We start from the raw sequence: 5,740 nt of genomic DNA on the forward strand, positions 1-5,740 counted from the left end.
TGACATATTGCACTGCACAAAAAGGACTATGGATATGTCACGTGTTTAAAGTATTCAACCAACATAGGTAAGGAGATAATACAAGAGGAGGTAGTCTTTTCCTTTGAAGGCATAATGGTTATGGAGTTTACAGATGTGTGATGTTTATGACCTTCGTGCACATAATACCAACACACCTAGCAGCACCCTGATCAAACAAAGAAACAGCCAGCAAGCAAAAGAGTAATTTTACAAAGGCCCAGGATTTTACTCATAGTTTTTTAAAATTGTAGATACACCTAATCTTTTGAAAACTCCTTTCCCACCTACATCTCACAAACACCCCAGCTTCTCCTTCATTCTTCTCTCCTACTCTTCTTCAAATTAAGTTCACAAGTTTTGCCCACACATGCATTCTTCTATGTGGTATTTTTCCTGATTCTGTATCAACAAAAACTCAGAAGATCTAATATGCAAAGCCAAGACTTTTTTGAAGAACGAGGTAAAAGAAGAGAATATACGAGGCCAAACCAAAATCTTGAAAGGTTAGAACATTCAGCTTATTCATTTCCCTCACATATGGATATATGAAATATCCCAAAGTACAGTGTTCACACCTAACTTGACACTCTTCTTCTTAATTTGATCTGAGACGGGGAGTTTACAAAGTTACAAAATTAAGCTGGTTTTTGCTCACTTTTAGTTAAGAGTCAACTTATAAGTCAAATCACTTTTAGAAGTAGTGGGAAATACATTTCCAATTTAGACAATTGATAACATGCGGCAACCGAAAAATGATGGGGAATTTTTGTGGTAGATACTGCCCCTTTTCCCTCAATGTCTTGCACATGATGGTCTCTTCATAAGTATTTGTTGAATAAACTTTCAGATTATTTTTTTCCTAAATTTTAAAGGATCCAATGTGTTAAATGTATAAAATGAATTTAGAATATTTCCAAGTTCTACTTGCCTTTCCATGGTTTGTGAATATTAAAAAGGAGATTTCCTCAGACATAAACAAGTGTTCCTTACATTAAGAAGGGCAATGATTATCCATAAAACTTATTAAAAGAGATCAGCTAGAAGTTGCTGAGATACCATCAAAACATGATCTTAGAAAATACATTCTATTGTACTGATTTTTCAGAGAACTCATCCATACCACTATCTTTTACTGCTTTACTCACATATGCCTGGTTTCCTATCCTCCTCACATAGATATAAAATGAATCACTGATTTTTATTTGTCCAAAACTGAATATAGAGTTGTTAAAAGGAAAATCTCAAGGCTAAAAAGGATTAAAATCAAAAGCATACAATCTTAAGGGAATCCACTTCAACTGATCAGAAGGATAAACTAGGTGATTAATGACTACGGCAACTAATTTATGTTTCATGCAGAAAAGAGGAGGCATTGATATCATATCTTTATGAAGTTTCTTGGACTCTTTCTCTCCTTCCTTTATCTATAACTTAGCCATGTTCATTTTTTCTTAAATATTGGTATGTCAACTTTTTTTTCTAAAACAGAGTCAGATGAAATGTGAATGTCAAATTTTATTTGAGCAATTGAGTTGAGCCAGTGCAGCCTTCTTGAAAGGAGAGTAGGATGCTACACTGCCTGCCACTCATTCCTTCAATAGATATGTGCTAAATAACCATGTGTGCCAGCTTCTGTGTTGACTCTGGGACACACAGAAACCAAAGAGACTGTGATATTGAAATTTTATAGCACTTACAGTTTAATGGAAGAATGAAGCCCAGGCCTTATGGGAGAAGTCGGATCCACCACGTCTTTTCTGAACAAAATTTTATTGGAACACAATCATGTCTTTTTCCTTGACTTTCTGAGCAGTTGCAGTACAGAACATATAACCCAAAGTTCCTGGAAATCTACCTTTTGACCCTAAGCAGAAAGAGTTTACCAGCCATTTAACTAGAAAATAAACAGACACTTTACAAAAGAATAAATACATCAACAAATATATGAAAAATATTCAACATATTTAGCAATTATAGAGATGCAAACCAAAACTACACTGAGATTCCATTTCCCTCCAGTCAGAGTAGCAATTATCAAGAATACAAGCAACAATAAATGTTGGCGAGGATGTGGAGGGAAAGGTACACTTCATACATAGCTGGTAGGACTTAAAATTGGTGCAACTACTATGGAAACACTATAGAGATTCCTCAGAACACTTGGAATGGAACCACCATTTGACCCAGTCATCCCACTCCTCGGCTTTTACCTAAAGGACTTAAAATTGACACATTACAGTAACACAGCCACATCAATATTTATAGCAGCTCAACTCACAATAGCTAAACTATGGGATCAACTTTGGTGCCCTTCAACAGATGAATTAATAGAAAAAATTGTGGAACACACACATACACACAGGATGGAATATTATTCAGCCTTAAAGAGTGAAATATGGCATTTGCTGGTAAAGGGAAAGGGCTGGAGAATATCATGCTAAATGAAATAAACCAACCTCTAAAACCAAAGGCTGAATGTTTTCTCTGATATGTGGATGCTAATTCACAATAATGGGGGATGGGGGACTAGGGAAGAATAGAGTTACTGTAGATTAGAGGTAGAGAGGAGAGAAGGGAGAAGAGGGGGTAAGGAGATATGAAGGATAGTAGAATAAATCAGACATTATTACCCTGTGTACATATATAATTATATGACTGGTGGAATTCTATATCATGTACAATCAGAAGAATGAGAAATTTATACTATGTAGGATATAAATAAATAAATACTAAAAAAGATAAAAATATGTATATATTGTTATATTTTGTGCATGTATGCATATGTAACAAATCCCACCCTTATGTACAACCATAATGTGCCAATAAAAATTTAGAAAAAAAAAAGAAAATAAGTAAATAAACATATAATTGCAAATGGTGATAAACACTTTGAAAGGGGAAAAAAACACTGCTGCAACAGAAGAAAACAAGAGCTGCTTGAATTCCATAATCACTCAGAGGATGATATTTGAAGTGGGATTAAGTGGTGATAGAAGTTGACCATATGAAACACATGAGAAAGGAGCAGGCCAATCAAAGTGAACAATAGTTAAGAATGAAAGTGTCACTGTTCCCTGGAACAGATCACAGAAAGTAAACCTGGGTTCGAATCCTGGTCCCAGCAATTACTAGGGAAAGACCTCAGGTTTTATACAGAACTCCTGGTTTCATATAAAGAATACTTTGGGAAAAGACAGGAGTAGAATGGGTAAGTCAATTACAAGTTATTGTAGTAGTCCATTCAAGGAACAATAGTGATGTTCCAGAGGGGTTTGTGGAGTGAGAAAAAACTAGATGAGTTCAATGTGTTTTTAGAAGACAGTAACAGCAGAATTTGTCAATGGGTGTAAAATAGGAGAAGATGGATAGCAAGGAATCAAGGATGATCCCAGTGTTCTGATTTGATCCATCAGGTAGATTATACTATTATTTTGTGCAATTAAGTAGTATTAAAATCGAGAAGAGTGGGAATAAGAATGTAAGGAAGTAAAGTCAAGTTTTCAGTTTAAGACATTTCAACTTTGAGGTGCTCATGAAGTAACCAAGTAGAGATGTCAAAAGCATGGTTGGATATACAAATCTTAGTGCTTATCACAACAGACTTATTTCATAATATATAATTACATATGTCTAATATTGAATGGTAGGAAGTTTGCTCATTGCATTCACTCAGTGTATCAGCCAGTTCAGAATGCAACAGTGAAATAGCATAGCCTTAAAGGCTAAAAGTTTGAGGTCCAGTGCTATGAGGTTTGGTTCCAGTGAGAGTTCACCTTCCTGTAAAGGTGACCACCTTCTCTCTGTGTCCTCACATGGTGGAGAAAGAAAGCAAACTCTGCTGGCTCTTATGATGATACTAACCCATGAGATTGAGACCCAGATTTATGACATCATTTAACCTTAAGCACTCACCTACTTCAAATATAGGCACACTGACACAATTAAGTCCACAACACTCAGGGAACCAAACTTATTGAAGCATTAATTTCAGGGTATGCTTCACAATCATGGCAGCAATAGGGAAACAAAGTAGCAAATGACGACACAACGATTGGGACAGACTTTTTCTGGCTTCTTACCTCCAGAACTGTGGGAAATAATCTTCTATTCTTTATAAATCTCATAATTTTCACTATTAGAAATTAAAATTAACAAATTTCAATATTTAGACTAAATATCTAGAATATAACAATACCTTTGAAACCGGAGTTCAAAGACGAAACTCCATGGCTTCTGCCGGCAGGTAGGGGGCTGCCCGCGAGGGGCAGGGAGGTCTCTGCAGCAGAGAGGAGTCCTAGCTCTTCATGGCGGGCCATTCCATCCAGGGCTGCAGCAGACCCCGGCAGATCCTCAACCATTTCTTCTTCTTTCGGCAGTCTCTACAAAGTCCAGGAACCATCTCCGGGAAACAAAGCAGGCTGGAACTTCCTTGGCACTCAGGCGGAACTCCGGGGAATCTCCGGGGAACTCGAACTGGAGGGCAGCGATCTGGATGGCGTCCGCAGCTTCTCTCCCTCAGAGCAGCCTCCAAGGGGTTTATATAGCACTTGGTCCAATGCTATTGGTCCAAACTTATGCTAATTAGGATTTGAAAGAAGGACCAATGAGATTGGCCCAAAGTTATGCTAATTGCGTTGGACACATATGAACGCCATTGGTCAGTCTCTTTTTAATATTCATAGTAGATTCATTCATAGAAGCAGCCCCAAATTCCCACGCTGACAATGAATGGATGGCCTGGGAAGAGATCAATGGCAAAGCCGCAAAGTGCTTGCCTCTCATTCCCAAAGCCATGGGTTTGATCCCTGTTCCAAAAAGAAAAAAATCACAGATAAATCAACGTCAGCAAAAAGGAAATAAACAAACTTTATCAATACATAAATCTTATTCAAAAACATACCTGCTCTGAATTCTGCAGGGTCTCTGTCAAGTGACCGCTTATCCTTTACCTCTTCAAAGCAATTTTTCCCAAAACTTGAGAGTCATGGACCATGTCTTAGTTATCACTCTTCCGCACCTATGCCAGAGGTGACGTGGATGTGTAGGATGTAATCCTGCTGAGGATCAAGGTCTCTTTTGGGGCCAGCTTGGGAAGCATTGCTGGTGATATCAAATAATAGCTATTTATTAAAATTCAAATTCATGCATGAAAAAAATGATATAGAACAAAAAGATGGTATGATTAAAGGTCAACAAGAAGCAAATAGGGCTGAGGTTGTGACTCCGTGATAGAACCCTTGTCTCCCATGTGTGAGGCACTGGGTTTGACTCTCAGTACCTTCTACAAACAAATGAATAAAATAAAGGTCCAGAGATACCCACCAGAGCTCAGGCCCTTCCCAGATGCACTGGAGCTGCAGAGGGATGCTCAGGCCCAGCCCAGAATGCTTCTACTCACCTGCAGACAACAACGAGAGCTCATGTACAGTCCAGATCTGCCCCCGCTGACCTGGGCAGGAGGCCAGACACAGGGTAGGCCAGTGTCCATCCCTCAACTGGGAGACCTGCACCAAGCTCAGGTCTGGCCCAGGACCACCTCCCCACACTGGCAGACACCTGTTGGAGCTCAGGCTCTGCCCAGATCAGCCTTGAAAACCTGCATGGAGCCCAGGAAAGGGTAGGTCCAGGTCCATCCCAACACTGGCTGACCCTCCCAGGAGCTGAGCCTCGGGCCATGACTGCCTCTGCCCACCAGCAGACCACTGCAGGAGCTCAGATC

General features: G+C 39.1%; 1 long non-coding RNA gene across 1 annotated transcript; it reads right to left on the reverse strand.

The window, feature by feature from the left end:
* Positions 1–4,076: 4,076 nt before the first annotated feature.
* LOC125613705 lies at positions 4,077–5,737 on the reverse strand. The gene is made up of 3 exons (XR_007344253.1): positions 5,663–5,737; positions 4,922–5,557; positions 4,077–4,826 (listed from the first exon to the last, which is right to left on the reverse strand). It is a non-coding gene; the product is annotated as an uncharacterized LOC125613705 (long non-coding RNA).
* Between the last annotated feature and the right edge of the window lie 3 nt (positions 5,738–5,740).

Source organism: Marmota marmota, unplaced genomic scaffold (assembly GCF_001458135.2).
Source record: "Marmota marmota marmota unplaced genomic scaffold, marMar, whole genome shotgun sequence".
NCBI lineage: Eukaryota > Metazoa > Chordata > Mammalia > Rodentia > Sciuridae > Marmota > Marmota marmota.